Genomic DNA, 17,950 nt, shown 5'->3' on the forward strand with positions numbered 1-17,950 from the left:
ATTATATTTCAAATGCCTTATTCCTCCTGGCCCTGCCCCCTCCTTGAAAAGTTTCATTATTTTATTTTTTGTCTCCTTTTTCCCCCTAATATCACTGTGTTCCATCCTCACTGTCCCCACATCAAATTCTATCATACAATCCTGCCAGGTTTTCTCTTTTCTATATTTATTTATTTCCCTTTTGCCACATCACATTGTAATTTTTCCCAACCCAAAACTGGCTTATAAACCTTAATATTTCCTGATATTATAAAGTATTTGTCAGTCATTCAGTATATGAGATTATAAAGAGCCAAATGCCAATATTTGACGTGAGGACAGCATGAAACCCAAGAGAAGGACAAAGAAATTTTTTTTTTTTGAAAAGCAGGGGCATTGAACCAAAGAGTAGAAGCAAACATTATTTTGACCTGACTTAGAAAACAATAAAGCATATGTATAAAACCATTAACTCCACATACTTATCATCTCTAAGGACTAAGAAGTAATGAGAAGCAATTTAACAACTCTGTTATATATAGTAAAAGAAGCTGAACAGTCCCTTATACAGGAAAGATTTATGAGGATGGTGGGTTTTCTGCAGGATGGTATGAATGATACTCTCAGGGATCAGATATCTACTAAAGGAACATATGTCATTTTCATTGTATTTTTTTCCAATACGATTACTATAGCTCCTCTGCTTTCCTATATACTTTCAATGAGTATTTTTAAGAATAAGACAAATTCTTTCACAGAAAACACAAGCCTTATTTATGATAATAAAAATGTGGAACTGAAAAACAAAACTCATTTCTATCCTAGAAAGAAAAATGTTTCAATCATTCTTTGAATCATTCACTAAGGCCTGAGTTGTCCTATTTCCCCCCTTAGCATTATTCCTCTGTGTCAGTGTGTTAGTTCAAAACACACTACAGAGAAGGCAGTAGAGAGTCTATTAAAAGGAGCAGTAGCACCTGGAGGCTTGTGGAAAATGAATTACCAACAAAGTCCTACTGGAGATAGACCATATCTATCATTTATTCCTATTTCATTACAGAATATTTTTTGATGATTGTATGACAGTTGTTATTCTTCTTCATTCACTGACATAGGGGAAGAAGAAAATTTAGATTAATATTAATTTCCACAATAGGAATCATATTTTAGGAGAAAAACAAACAATGAACATTAAAAACCTCATAGACATGTCATATTAGTACAAACACTAACATGTATCAATTTTGGAAGAAAGTGTCTAATGTATTTTCAAGTGATCTTTTTGCTTGGTTGTTTATTGCTTTGTTTTTTAAAGTGGGTTCTCCTGATTAAATTCATTCGGCATGTGTTTCCTTAGTACTCTATTTTTCTATTGCCATAATGTGCACTATGTGTTTTTCTTTTCTTCATTAAATTTACTTAACCTTTTAAAATCTGCTCCTTCATTCATATATGTAACATATTTAGTGTTTTATTAGCTAGGACATGTAAAAATCTTTTCAAATGAAGCCATCACTTTCTTTTTTTAATTGAAGTATAGTCAGTTACAGTGTGTAAAATTCTGGCGTAATAATTGTCATACATATACATACACATACAATTTTTCATATTCTTTTTCAGTATAGGTTACCACAAGACATTGAATATAGTTCCCTGTGCTACACAATATAACCCTGTTGTTTATCTACTTTATATAGTTAGAATCTGCAAATCTGAAACTCCCAATCTATCCCTTTCGACCCTCTTTCTCCACTGGTAACCATAAGATTGTTTTCTATGCCAGTGAGTCTATTTCCATTTTGTAAATAAGTTCACCTGTCCTTTTTTTTTTTTTTAGATTCCACATATGAGTGATATTACATGGCATTTTTCTTCCTCTCTCTGGCTTATGTGACTTAGAATGGCAATCCCCAGGTCCATCCATGTTGCTGCAAATGGCACTATTTCATTATTTTTTATGGCTGAATAGTATTCCTTCATATAAATATATCAGTTTCTTTATCCAGCCATCTAAGAATAGACATTTAACTTGTTCCATGTCTTGGCTATTATAAACAATGCTGCTATGAACATTATGGTACATGTATTTTTTTAAATTAAAATTTTCCCTCAGGATATATGCTCAGGAGTGGGATTGCTGGATCACATAGTAAGTCTATTTTTAGTTTTTTGAGGAATCTCCATACTGTTTTCCACAATGGCTGCACCAAACTACATTCCCACCAACAGTGTAGGAGGGATCCCTTTTCTCCACACCCTCTCCAGCAGTTATTGTTCATGGACTTTTGAATGATGGCCATTCTGACTGATGTGAAGTAAAACCTTAATGTAGTTTTGATTTGCATTTCTCTGATAATTAGCGATACTGAGCATTTTTTCATTTGCCTATTGGCCATTTGTATGTCTTCATTGGAGAACTGCTTGTTTAGGTCTTCTGCCCATTTTTTGACTGGGTTGTTTGTTTGTTTTTCTTATTAAGTTGTATGAGCTGTTTATATATTCTGGAAATTAAGCCCTTGTATATAATAGAGTCACAAAAATAAAAAAGAAAACAAGATAATACAGAAGAAAATGATCAAGCCATCACTTTTGTACCTTACTTTCCCTAGCATTCCTTTCAAGCATATATTTAAAAACCATTCTAGGTCATGGCTCCAGAAGGAGAAATTCTGGTGGAGCTCAGAGAACTCTGTAATTTGAGGATATGAACACAAGAGTCTGAGAAAACTAGTTTACCAAAAAAAAAAAACAAAAATCAAAAACCAAAGAAAAAAAGAAATACTGAAGAGAAAACAGCTGCACAAAGAGTAAACTGAAGATTTTTAGTAAGTCTCTCTCAAGTATTCAGGTGAATAATGACCAATAAATACATGTGAAGGAACTACCCAAGACAGAGGGAAAAAGCATCAAAAGGAATAGAGGTCACACTGCCTCAGTGAACACAAAAGTGAAAATTGTGTCTTCTCCCAAGAGCTGGACTGGAAAACCTCATGATTCATGAGGTAGTGGGTAGAATACTAATGAAGGCCTTACATCAGTAGTGGGGTAAGACTAGACTGAAAACCTCTTTGGTCCTATATAACAAATCTTAAAATGAAGACTTTAAAGGTTTAAATTATTTCCAAGTAATTCAGTATTCTAAAATAAAGTTCAAAAAAGTCTGATATCCAATTACAAATTACCAAGCATGCAAAGAAGCCAAAAAATAGGACCTATAATGGAAAGATAAGTTAATCAAAATTAACTTAGAACTGACATAGATGTTATAATTAGCATCCATGAATATAAAAACAAACAAACAAAAAAAACACACAAGACTGTATTTCATATATTTAAAAAAATAAGTTGTAATATGTAAGAGCAAAAGAAAAATGTGAATTAATCTTCTAAAGATAAAAACCACAATGTATAAAATTAGAGAAAGAGAAACAGAGAATAAAAACACTCACTAGATAGGATTAATAGCAGATAAGACATGGCAGAAACTGAAGATGTAACAGTAGAAACTTTTCAAACCAAAATCAGAGAGAAAAGAAAACTGTTAAAAACAAAAACATGGAGTGAACTCTGGGACAACTTTAAGCAGTCTAACCTAATTAGGGTCCCCAAATGATAAGAGAAAGGTGGAGAAAGAAATGTTACTTGAAGAAACAGTAGCCACATACTTTCCAGGCTGTTTTAACATTTGGATATAACAGTATAATTTATTATATTGACAAACTAAACAGAAAAAGATGTATGAAGTCCCAGCTGACAGAGAAAAAGCATTTGATGAAATCAAACATCCACCCCTGATATAAAAAAAAACTCTCAGAGAACTAGCAATTTTGCTAAATTAAATTTTATTTTGTGACTAGTTATATTTTGAAAGAATGTTTAACCCCTTAGATTAGCAATAAATTTGTCCATTCTCCCTACTTCTATTCAACATCCAATGCTTTATCTGTGAAATAAGGCAATAAAATCAAAGTTTTAAAAAATTCAAAAGTACATATGTCTTTATTTGAAGATAACATGGCTGTCTACATAGAAAATTTGATAAAATCTGCAAAAAAGCTAATAGAACTAAAATTTGAGTTAACAATAGTAGAATGCAATATCAAGAACAAAATCAATTTCATTTCTATATACTAACCGCAAACAAATGGAAATAGAAAGTAACAAAACATACCAATTAGCATAGTATAGAATTATTAAACACTTAAGAGATAAACCTGATAAAATATGTGAAAGAGTCATATACTGAAAGCTAAAAAAATACTGCTGAAAGAAACTAAAGACCAAAATAAAAAGAGAAATATACTGTGTTAATGAGTGCAGTAGAGTATGATATTAGATGAGCTGGATTTACTGGAGGTCAAGATCAGAAAAGGGAAGCATTACATATAAACTGGGAGGTAGAACATGTATTGTGATGACAGAATATAGGCTATAACTCTGTGCATAAGTGAATGGATTGGAGAGGAAGAAATTATCCTCAAAAGTGGCATGGTCAAGAATGTGAGATTAGTGTTGGAGTAATCATATACTGTATTTTGAATTTGACAAGAACGATAAGAGGAAAAGTAGAGAAGACAGTGACCCAAGTTTTTAAATTATCAGAGTGACGGAACACAATTGGAAGATTCTTAGATGACATTAAGGGGAAGGTAGAAGTATATGAAATCTTGACTACACACACTTCAAAAATGCTGGAGATTTGAGGGGGAAAAAATAGGGAAAGGAGACATTTAACAGAAAGGGCAGTAGGGAACCAAGAAGCTTCCTATCCGTCTACATGTACTAGAGATATAGGAGGTGTGGAAAAAAGAATGGCCTCCTCTTGCAAATGCTGTAGGGATACCTACAAGGATCCTTGTTTTATTTAGAGAAGGAAGATGGAAAGACCCACAGAAAAGTAAAATCCAATGTAGTTTATGATTTGTATATTCCTTATATTTTATGTTTATAAATATCAAGATTTTTTTATATCAAATGAAAGAATAAATATAAATGCCAGCACTACTTAAGACAAAGTACTTAAGTTCTCTTCTGTACTCCCAACTCTTCTCTGATCTTTATTATTTATTTAATTTGTCTGTAAAACAAACTCACAAAACATTACTGATACAACTTATGAACTATCTGTCTTCCTAAAATTTTAGTCATGGCATTAAGGTAGCCAGTTAGATCCAATAATAAAATCTTAGTGTTCATTTCCTTAAAGTGCATCTCTCATTAAATCAAACTTACCAAATTCTACTACATCAAAATGGCAACAACTCTATGATACTGCTTAACTGTATTCATAATTAATTTGTAATACTGTTTAATTAAATTCATAGAAATTCATCACCTAGGATACTGACTGCTGTAATTTCTAGCATGGTTTTATATAAAACACTGAATTACCATTTTCAGAAATCAACATTTGCCAAAGTTGCTGTCATCTAACCTATATTCTTTACATGCATTACAAATTCTTATCTCTTGGATTAAAGTTTTGGTGTTATATTTTTACTATCATTAAAATGGCATAAAAAGTAATGTTTTATTTTCCTTAAGTATTTTATAAAATGGAAACAAACTTTAAATTTAAAGTCTATTTCAAGTTTTAGCCTAATTCCACTAAATAAATTACCTTATGTATACAAAAAAGGAACTTTTACTTTCTAGAGTTGTTAAGAAATTTAAATGACATGAAATATGTCAGTCTAACACATAATAGGCATTCAATATTCCTAATATTTTTTAACTTTCAAAGCACTGAATCTAAATCTGGGCCTGTGACCTATATGAGAGATGTAGTGGGAACAATGAAATACCTTACATTTTAATCTTATTGAAAGAAATAAAATATACATATGCAAAACTGTTTACGGTAACATATTAACTGATGTTAATGTCTATTTTTGTATGGACTAATTTCTCTGAAGATAAAGAAATTCAACCTACTCATAAAATAGGTTGAATGCAAGTAGATTTACTGGATAAAATTCTTTAATAGGGAATAAAGTAGTATGATACCATCAACTCTATTATTATCTGGTGAAATTCCCTAGAAAATACCTAAGAAACTTTATGAATTTTTGTGGACAGTTTTGAATCTACTAGTCACATACAGCTGACAAGGAATGCTATCTTTAAGTATAATCAGAAAGGACCACTTATGTTGTCAATCAACAAAACATTTTGATCACTTCATCCTTCGAATTGCACTACATATGCAGAATTTTCATTGATAGACATATGGGGAATAACTTTTAAAGTAAAATAAATCTACATAGAAAAACTACACTGGTCAATCATAAAAACATTTTTTGGTTTGAGCAACTTGAAGGATTATGATGATATTACCTCCGACAGGGAACATTAAAGAAAAAGCTTGTATAAACAGACAATGGATTTTGATAGGTTGATTCTAAGATGCCTTGCAGTCATCAAGACAGAGGTCTAGGAGAAGTTACTGATAACTTTGCTATGGGTATACCTATCTGAAAGTTAGTCTCTCCCCTTGCAAAAAAGATAATTGACTGTTTAGGAATTAATTGATCCATCACTTTATCAGAATGTATAATTTTTATTTAACAAAGCCTCAGTTTTTTCCTTACATAAAGCATTTTTTAAACATTTTTTATTGAGTTATAGTCATTTTACAATGGTGTGTCAAATTCCACTATAGAGCACAAGTTTTCAGTTATATATGAACATACATATATTCATTGTCACATTTTTTTTTGCTGTGAGCCACCACAAGATCTTGTATATACTTCCCTGTGCTATACAGTATAATCTTGTTTACCTATTATACATATGCCTGTCAATATCTACAAATTTTGAACTCACAGTTTATCCCTTCCCACCCCCACCCCCTTGGCAAACACAAGTTTGTATTCTATGTCTATAAGTCTGTTTCTGTTTTGTATTTATGGTTTTTGTTTTTTGTTTTTTTTAGATTCCACATATGAGCAAATCTCATATGGTATTTTTCTTTCTCTTTCTGGCTTACTTCACTTAGAATGACATTCTCCAGGAGCATCCATGTTGCTGCAAATGGCATTATGTTGTCGGTTTTTATGGCTGAATAGAATTCCATTGTATAATTATATCACATCTTCTTTATCCAGTCACCTGTTGATGGATATTAAGGCTGTTTCCATGTTTTGGCTATTGTAAATAGTGCTGCTATGAACATTGGGGTGCAGGTGTCTTTCTGAAGTAGGGTTCCTTCTGGATATAAGCCCAGGAGCGGGATTCCTGGGTCATAAGATTAAATCTATTCCTAGTCTTTTGAGGAATCTCCATGCTGTTTTCCACAGTGGCTGTACCAAACTGCATTTCCACCAGCAGTGTAGGAGGGATCCCTTTTCTCCACAGCCTCTCCAGCATTTGTCATTTGTGGACTTTTGAATGATGGCCATTATGACTGGTGTGAGGTGACACCTTATTGTAGTTTTGAATTGCATTTCTCTGATAATTAGTGATACGGAGCATTTTTTCATGTGCCTATTGATCATTTGTATGTCTTCCTTGGAGAATTGCTTGTTTAGGTCTTAAAGCATTTTTGTTTTTCAATTTTAATGTATTAGTCAATAATAATTATCCTTTAATTATTAATCAACAATCATTATCCTTTCTGATTATCACACTGCTTATTATTCTTTTAACTTTAAAATGTAATTTCAAATTTATAGTATGACATAGGGCTCTTTTCCTCCTGAACATTCCTGAACTTCCCTTTATGCTCTCAGTTATTTTCTTCTTAAAGATAAACATTTGAAAGTTTTTGACAAATTCAAGAACAGATTTGTTGGAATATTAATCTTGTGTGTATCAAAACTATAAATTTAATTGTGGAGAATTGACATCTTCATAATTTTTAGCTTTCCCTTCCTTTTCTATTTATCCAAACCTAAAATTTCTTCTTTCACTAAAAATAGTTGTATGTAGCAAGTACCTACTTTTATTGCTATACACACACACACTCAAGGTTTTTCTATTTGGGAAGGATTTTAAAATTATACATTATATTCTATTAAGGTGTGATATGTACCTATTAATAATTTAATACATAAGTTTCTTTTCTAAGCATTTCATAGTCTTGTGAATACTCACAGCCTTCAGTAGAATCCTTAGACATTTCAATATTCTAAAAGAATATTTTGCAAATAAATAAAACCCTGACAGCTCCTGTGTTAGAAGTGCAGTATGGAGAAAAATGTGGAGGTTATAATAAAGTAAACAAAATGGAGAAAAAATGTGGAGTGAGGAAAACAAATTTTTATTTTGAGATTGAGGCATTGGAGAGAATAAAAAAAAGAAAGTTTAATTTTTTCATGAAAAGGACTCAACAGAGAGGGAGGAAGAACAACATATGATAATTAAACAATGCAAGGTGCTAGAGAAGGCAGACAGAATCTGGGCAGAGGGACAAAGTTCTCTGGAAGGGACAGAGAGGAACAGATAGAATAAAAAGTTAACAATGTTTACAGAAAGATTTGTAGGTGTTGTTGCAGAAATGTGAGGAAGTTCTTAATGGATAGCTAAGTTTTTCTTAGTGCCAGAGGAGAGGTAGCTGTTATTTTTTTTTTACTACATCAACATTTCTGTTCTTTTAGAATAGTGATTTTTTATAAATTTGGATTTATATTAGATTCTTTCTTGCTAACTTTATATAATAACACAATGGAATATTGTGTTTTCAGACTTTTTTAAAAACAGGCTTTAAAAATCTTGCATGAGTACTAGCATTAAAATGATTTGAGCAGTTTGATTTTTAAAGTACCTAAACGTCAATGGAATAGGAAAGTTTGTCAGTCCCATTTATATTCCATCGACTCTTGGACAATTTGTCAATGTCAGAATTTGCGCACTATATTCAGAGTTGTCTCTGTGCCATTATGCTTTTAAAGATTACATTATGTTACAGGGTATTCAATTCCCTCAAGCAAGAAATAGGATGGCTTCCTATAGGTAAAAATATTTATTTTTACATTCAAACTGATCATTTCTGCCTTTTATTCTTGTCTTTTACAGGGTTTCAATTGTATATGCGATGCTAAAAAATGAATCACAACTTTAAGCCTGTATATAAAATAGAATGTGGACACAAATAGAGTTTGCTGAAACTTCACTGTTAATTGAGTGCTGACATTTGATAGGATTTTACTACTTTTACACTGACTGCCAACGGCCATGAGAGTAGCTTATCTTGAAAAAATAAAAGAACATTTCTCAGAACAAAAAAAAAAAAAGAGAAAAAGAAACAATCATTATTTTGGGTTACATCTGGACAATATTGGTTCTATAATGCAGCAAAGGGGACAAATAAGAGGTTCTGTATTATATGAAGTATAATCTGAGACAGGAAAACTGATTCAAGGGTCACAAAAAATATGCAGCCAGTTTCATGCAGAATCTTCACTCCCTAGTCTTTCAGAATGTTAGGCTACCTGGTAAGTGTTTAGCTAGGAAGAGGCAACTATCTGGGAGTGAAACTGTCTTGTGAAGTTTATACACTATAATTTCAAATAAATAAATTTCAAATAAATAGTTGCAACCTTTCTACCCATTTATTTGTTCATTTGTCTCCCTCTCAATGTGATTGTAATTAAAGGTTGAAAGGAGTTATCTGACCAAAGACAGCAACAGACAAAAGGGCTTATAACAAAAGCAATGAAAAATTCGGAATTTATAAATCATTGCTCTAAGTTGCACTAAATTTTTTTATGTAATTATTCATATTACACTCTACAAATCAAGTGGATTTAGCCACTATGACATCATCACTTGTTCATTTTCACCCGGATGGATCAGATCACCACTAAATTTTAAACCTAAAATTTATCAGCTCCTCCACCATTACTACCAAGACTATAAGCCATTAAGTGTTATTATGATAAATATTTCAAAAGAAATGAAACAAATCAATTAATTAGGGATTAAATCTCTGCTGGTAAATGTAGCAAATTAAGCACTTAATTTATGGATTATTTAATATTAATTTATAATAAGAAAATAAGGGAAATTAACTATCAATAGAGATGTCTTCCATGAGTTCAGATTATTTTTATCTCATAACTTTAATAGTTTTTATAAATGAAATGAATAAATTATATTCTAAAAGACTGATTTGACAGGAGTATAGAATATGGATTGGAAAGGAGAAAGAATCTCAAAACAGATGCATCAACTTTAATAAAAGCAGATTTTGCCTAGATAACAAAGTGTAATGGAAACATAGATACCATTTACATTTACAAATAAACTTTAAAAACACTGGGAAGAAACAACTCCAAATATACAGGACTGTGTGAGTATTATTACTTAACTCTAATACGAATCAAAAAGGAAGCTTAAACAAATGTGACATAGGTGAAGATGGAAATTCTCCCTAATTAAACAGTGGAAGCTATCTTCAAAAATTCCACTTACCCACATCACCTTATTTTTTATTTTATTTTATTTTTTTTACTTTGTAACATGCCTGAAGCTGTTGCCCTCAGACAAATAACAGACTGCCAGATATTTCTCCAGCAAAGACGGGTTTAATCAGGATCAGTAAAGAACTGCAGTTAGGGGTCTGTAACCATGGTGAGCCACATGCAAGTCCCTACACAGCAGAGGGAGAGAATGCTTCTATAGAGAGTAAAAGAAGTTGGGAGTAATAAACAGAGTCCATGGCTTTCATTGGCTGAGTTCTTGCAAGGAAGAGGAGGAGTTTTACTTTTTCTTGTTAGGCTCTGCTATTGCCTCAGAGCATGAAAGTTCCTCCTTCTGATCATGACTCTATTTATTGAGGTTTTCCTTTACTAATTTTTTACAAAGCTATTTAGGTAGTTTTCAATAGTACCTTGTATTTACCATAAATAAAGTCCAGTGCTTACAAAGAGTTAATTATGTTGTTCATAAATCTCTTTGTGCCAGTTCTGTGTGTGTTCCCTTTATTATATATAACATATTTACTATATATAACAGCATGCAAATTATTATAAAAGCAATATGATTATAAAACTTAATTATTTTTAAAGAAAATGTGTACATTATTTACATAAAATGACAGAGTTTTATTTCTATGGAAAATAAACTGAATTTCTTGGGATCTAATGAAAGTACATTACTATAATATTATTAACAGAATAAGTGTGGCTGAAACAATAGTAGGTAGTAGAGAAATGAAACATAAAATGTAGAAGAAAAATCCTACAACTTTATATTTGAAGTATAAACAGTGTAAACTCAGGATTCAATTTTCCTTTCTTTCAAAAAAATACTTATTTTCAAGCTCTGCACACTATAAGGTCCTAAAAGTAAAAACAACCCAGTAACAATGAGTAACCCTACTGAACCAGATTGGGATCTTCAAAAGCCTATTTCACTAAAAGGAACTAGGGTTCCTTAGAAAATGATGGAAGGCAGGTAAAGGTCAAGAAATTTACAAGCAAGGATATCATACGTGCATTAAAAACACATCTTTAAAATTATAATCAATATCTCTAACATACCTACTACCAGAATCTTATCCCCAAAGCATCAGATTAAAATATAGAAACTGAACAATGTATCAAGTTCTGTGAATTAGTGTTAAAATAGATCTTCATAATACAACTAACAAAGTAAAAGTTAAATACATAGATTGTTAGCATGTTCCAAAATGACCTAAAGAAATTCCAGGAATTTGATGGAAAACTTAACAGATGAGAGAAAATTGTCTATTGTAATTTATCTTTGTCTTTCCTTGATGCACAAGAGAGTAGGAAAGGTAAGTAAGTTTTGTATTACTTCTTGAGTAGTTTCTGTAGCAGGCTTATACACACAGGTCATCAACTAGAGGTACGCATCATTTCTCCTACATTGTTCAATATTTTGTTGCCCAGAAAGTAATTATTAAATACAACTTTCTAATACCAGATTATTTAGGTAAGACTTTTCTCAGCTCTTTTGCTTTCTCATGATCTACGGTTCCTCTGTGGTTTTCACATGCTCCTCTTATTTTCCAAATATGATCTGTACACACCAATCTCCATAGCTTGGGATGCCTTCCTCTCTTCTCTGTACGTCCTCATGGGTGTTGTGCTTTGCAATACTCAGACCCTGCGTGTTTAATCTTTTCTAAATATTCTCTTCTTCCCTTTTCCCTTCCTTGGAACTATTCTCTCATCATCTTTGCCTTTTCTGTTCTGTTCTCTTTTGTTCTTTATCTTTTCTTTCTTCGTTACTTTCTTTTCCTTCCTTTCTCTCTGTCTGTCTCTCACTTTACTCATTAGGCACACAAGGCCATGAAAAGGCAGACCTAGATCCCTTAGTTCAGTGCTCGTAAAAGGGACAATAGTCTCTGCGGCTCTTGTGTCAAATTTTTGAAAAGGATTTAACTGTTACAACTTCTCTGTCTGAGCCAGGCCATAAATTGGCAAACCACTGAGTTAGGTATCAGCCTGTTTCACTATTCAATGGCTTTGGAGTGGGACACCATTATACATATACTAATGATGATATAATGTAGCAGTTTACGTAGATAGGGCAATAGTCCAGGGCAGGTTATGATGCATGTGGAACAAGGCTACTGGCCATGTTTTTACTAGGCGTGCACAATTTGTATTGTTTTCAATACATGTTTTAAATATATTTTCATGGATCTCTCTAAGTTTTTGATCTTTGAGTGAAAGTAATTTAAATATGTCAGTTTGTCAAACGGATTTATTTATTGTAGTCTACCTTGTTAAAACAGATAGGGTCATCATTGCATGTATTGTCCTTGGGAGTTCTCCATTTGCTATTAACATATGGGAAATGTTTCCCTTTCTTTAGTTCAGAAAAAATATTCAACCTTATTTTCCACTATTTTGTCAGTTTATCTCTTTCATTTAAAGTATTAATCAATCTGTAATATATTTTAAAACATACCATGTGATTAGCTATTTTTTAATATCAAAAATAATTAGATGTTCTAATTAGATGTAATAATTAGATGTTAAGGCCATTTACCGAATAAATGTTCTTTCTAATCTAGCTAATAATGTACATTTCTTACAAATAAAATTTAGATATATAAAATTATGTCTATTTCTAATTAGAGCCATTGATCTTCCAATTAAATCTTATGTAAGAAAAACCTTCTAATTATTGAACATTTATGATATGTTTAATACCAATTTGAGCAAGTTCCTTCTTAGATTAGTTTTCTATTCCTATGTTCCAAATAACTACAAACATAGCAGTTTAATTTATTATCTCACAGTACTGTGGGACATATGCTTGGGTATGGCCTGAGTCCTCTGCTGAGTTCTCCACAAGGCTGTAATCAAGGCTTTGGCTAGGCCACATTCTCAACTAGAACCTTGACTTATTGTTGGTAAGAATTCAGTTCGTCATAGTTATAGGACTCTGTTCTCATTTTCTTGATTGCTGTAGGTCGGGTGGCTCTCAGGTCCTAGAGAGTGCCCTCAAGTCCAAACCACACAGCCCATACAGATGACATTTGTTGTCGTGTTTTTGTTTGTTTGTTTTTTTGTTTCAGAATCAGCAGAATCTCTGACTTCAAAATTCTCTCTTCATGAAGGACCCAATCCCTCTTTTAAAGGCATATATACTAACACAGAGGGAAAGATTAAGTTTAGCTTGGTTGACAATAGCATACAATTTTTCTAAGTAATGCTTCAGTATCAATTAATTATGGTTAAGTATGTGTGGATTTCCTGTGGTAGGCTGAATAATAGCCACCACAAGATGTCAGGTCCTAATCTGTGAAACCAGTAAATGTTATCACATAACTGATAAATATAATTGATAATTATAGGAGTGAAATCATATCACATTCACAAGCCCCCGCTACACTAAGGGGAAGGAATTATACAGGAATGTGTATATTTAGATCTAGAAATCTTGGGTATCATCTTAGAATTCTGCCTATCTCATTTCTCATTTTCATTCACTCTAAACTATTAATAGAATGTTACATGGAATATATTATGGTAAGACATAATCTCTACCCATACAGCAATTTTATGTCCTAATTTATTCAAGTTGTTTTGAGTTAGTCTTCCCATTTTCACTCTCAAATAAATATTAAAATCCTTTGTAAATTCTTGATGGGATTTTGATTTTCATTGCATTAAACCTATTCATTTAGGATGGTTATGGTATATGGTCTTGTCACACAGAAATGTGGTTTTGTTTTACCATTGTTAAGTTATATCTAATTTTTTTTAATCAGTTGAACCATAGTTTTGAAGAGGGACAAATCTAAAGTCTAGATACGTGGGACAGTATAGATACATTTGTGCTAAACAACAGAAATGAATTGTCTCACAATTCTTGAGGCCAGAAGTCCAAAATCAGTTTCACTGTGCGAATCAAAGTGTTTGTTTGGTCACAGCACCTCTGGGGGCTTTCACAGATTCCATTCTTTGTTTCTTTCAGCTTCTGATTTCACATTACTTTTTTCTGTGTGTGTGTAACTTCTCCTTTATCTGTATCATATTTCCCTTTGCCTCTCTCTTATAAGGTCACTGTGCTGCATTTAGGAGACACCCGAAACAATCCAGGATAATCTCCCAATTTCAAGATACTTAATTTAATAAATTGAAAAAAATCCTTCTTCATAATACGATAACATTTACTAGTTCCACAGATTAGGTCCTGATATCTTGCAGTGGCAATTATTCAACCTACTACAGGAAATTCATACATATTAACACAAAAGGAAAGATTATGTTTAGCTTGGTTGATGGTAGTTTACACTTTTTCTAAATAGTGCTTCAGTATCAACTAATTGTGGTTAATCAAACATATCAATTTACTTTGATGTCCAACTAAAATTGTTGTAAACTAATAAAAGCTTCATGAGCAAAGAACAGGAAAAGACACTTTAAATCATTTAAAAATATGAAAAGCAGATAAATAAGTTTAAAGTGGCTTAGCAGAACAGGGAAAACTAAAACCTAAAAGACCAACTTTAAGCTAGAAATAAGAGAAAACTGTTCATATCTAGCACTGAAAAAGACAGTAAAGCTAAAAAAGTAATGACAAGGGTGGATACATGTGTGGCTAAAACAAAGAATAAAGACTGAAAACTGAAGTGATTGAAATCACATATTCCCCCATCCACCCAGACCTAAAACTGAAGTTTTACTCTCTGGAAAGTTCAACTGGAATTTCAACTAAACTTTGGACTGGAGTCTTCAGTTACAAGTGAGATCAAGGGTCATAGAGAAAATACAGGTTAAAATCAAGTTAACTGCAACAACTTACATAAAGATAGCAGCCAGGTTTATGACCCTAGATATGGGATTAAAAGATTCATTAATGGAGAAAACATCTATATAGTAGTAAAGGCAAAAATTTTATATGATTCATGGGTATCTAAGGGTCTAACATATAAGATGAAGATCATTATAAACAAAGAAAAATTAGGAACTTTGAAAAAAGAGAGTAAAAAGAATGATAAAAAAAATCTAAAACAAAAAGAGTAAATAAGGTAAATGAGATAGCGGAAAAGGTACTGCAATCATGGCATAAGAGAAGACTATAAAAATGATCATTCGTACAAGCAAAAGAAGTCTTACTATTTATTACAAGATAAGGATGCGGTACCACTAAAAGAGTAAAACATTAAAAATGAGACAGATGAAATGGCAAAGAAATGATTAAAAAAAACTATAGACTCAGTATAGGCATTACAGATGTAAATACTCAGAATTCTAAAAAATGATGACATTGAAAATGACAGTGTTGAATATTGGTTTCATATAATTTCAATCTACTTGTTAAGTAAAATTGTTTTAGTCCACTTGTTTATGACAAAAAAAACACAAAATCTTATGTTCAGAAGTAAAGTTGCTTTGAAATAAGAATGAAGTTGGGTTAGAATGTCATCATCTCATCTGTTGTCTCTGATAAGCATTTAGCAGTTCAGCTGCTAAGGGGCTGTGCTGGGGGCTTATTAATAAAAAGAGACATGGAAGCAACTATGATGCGGGGACATGCAGACTATAAATACTGAGAGTTTGTGAGGGCTATTTTGAGTTTCGTTCAGGGAAAAGCTACCCTTTACTGACCTAGCTCTCTGAAGATCCTGAGACGCTTGCTCCTGCCATGGCCAGGCTACTCTTAGTTGGCAGTGGTATTGAACTGTGCAACAGTCTCAGGAAGAGAAGAGACATCCGTTCCTACCTGAGTAAGTCCCTCCTCGGCAATGGTGCAAACAGGTCTCTGGAGGGATAATAACCCTGGGTGTAGGCTAGACTGCTCGCCAACCTTGTGCTTTCATTCCCTAGCAATGAGCTTTAGCAACAAGCAGCTTGGATTTTTGCACTGGCAGCTGAAAGTCGGTTCCGTGTAAGCTGGCTCTCTGGAGAAACCAAACTTGTATAAAACATAGAGCTCAACTAAACATGGACTTTATTTCTACCACCTCCCACTGCCTGGAACAATAGTGTAATTAATTTATCATTTACTTGGATTATGTTATTTCTTGATCATCTTATTAAGGACATTATCCTATATGCTATTAGCCTGTGAAATTCTGATAAATACCACAGCAAACATGACTATGTTAAAGAAACAATTGGCAAGACAATCTCAATCTCTGAGCATAACTAGCCCCTAAACAAAACAGACAGGAAGTATATTAAACACACACACAAACACACATTTTCAAGAACTGATGGACAGTGTACTTACCACAATGGAAGGGCAAAAATTCAGAAAGTCACTTTACGTAGCCATAAAATTCAAGACAAATCCATGCTAAAAGCATCCAGGAATTTAAGAAAAAAGGCATATAGACACAAAATGGCATTGGATTTGTCAAATTGCTACAATGAAACCTAGAAGAAACAGTACAATGACTTTGAAATTCTGAGAAAAATAAAGTCCAATCAAGAATTTTATACAAAACCAAGACAAGGATAAATTAATCATTTAAACACATGCAAAATATTAATTTTTCTATGTGGTTTTCTTCAAGGAACTATTGAAGTATTTTTTTTCCCATCAAAACAAATTAGTAAGCCAAGATGTCTAAATACTAAAATCTAGGAAAAGGAGAGAAACCATGGGAATCCCCATGACAAACGAGAAAACAGATTCCCAGAAAATGATGACATTTCAAGTCTGAAGCTGCCTTTTCAGAGAGAAGCAGTAAGCAGAAGAGAGAGCTTTAAGTCTTTAATGAGAGGAGAACACTGATAGTCTGCTTGGTCTGTTAAGACATACTGAGAAGATTTTAACTACTAGCAAAAAGTCTTAATGTAAGATGCTGATAAATTTATAGAAATTAAACCAATGGTAATACGAGACAACTATCAACTTCAGAGAAAACAAATATTTATATTAAGAAAAGATATATAATTGTAGTATTCTACATGACTCAACTCTTAATAATAGTATTTACATAATTCTGGTAACATAAACAGTAAGTATTGAACAACCTAAAATTTAAAATATAATTATACTGGGTAGTTGGAAGAAGTGCATGAATTTGAGTATGCATGTGTGAGTGTAAGAAAAAGAAAAAGAGAAAAGGAGGTAAGACAGTAAGTAATCGAAGTATTAATCATTTATTTTGAGACATCATTTGATAATATCTATTCTAAAATATTAAAAATAGTAATAGCTTCTATTTATAAACATGGAGGTGATTGATTACCTATAAATTATGTCACAATTTGAAAGTGGTGTTACCAATGAGAAATGAAAAAAAGGTTTTGAGCAGGGAAGGTAGATGGAAGGATATCAGTAGTTTTTATAAAGATTTTTATGGAAATACTGACTTTTAAAAATATATATATGCATAAGTTTTAAAAGATGCTTTATTTCACCCATTCACTCTATTTCTAAATAGCTTTGTCATGGATGCTTTTTACTTAACCCTATAGTTCATTTAGTTCATTGTAATTGTGGTTTCTGTGGTTTTGCTCATCATTCCCCTTCTATGTGTAATTATTTTCTGCTTTCTTTACATTAACCTAGCTGATACATTTGTCAAAGACAA

The 17,950-nt window shown here is 32.2% G+C and overlaps 1 long non-coding RNA gene across 2 annotated transcripts in view; it reads right to left on the reverse strand.

Annotated features, from left to right (window-relative positions):
- The window catches only part of LOC140687741 (uncharacterized), a 44,320-nt gene extending 31,057 nt beyond the window's left edge, over positions 1-13,263 (reverse strand). For both annotated transcript variants that reach the window (XR_012062260.1, XR_012062259.1), the window contains exon 1: positions 13,194-13,263. This is a non-coding gene — a long non-coding RNA (uncharacterized lncRNA). The remainder of the gene's footprint in view (positions 1-13,193) is intronic.
- Positions 13,264-17,950: the final 4,687 nt, after the last annotated feature.

The sequence above is a fragment of the Vicugna pacos genome, chromosome 2 (genome assembly GCF_048564905.1).
Source record: "Vicugna pacos chromosome 2, VicPac4, whole genome shotgun sequence".
Classification (NCBI taxonomy): Eukaryota; Metazoa; Chordata; class Mammalia; order Artiodactyla; family Camelidae; genus Vicugna; species Vicugna pacos.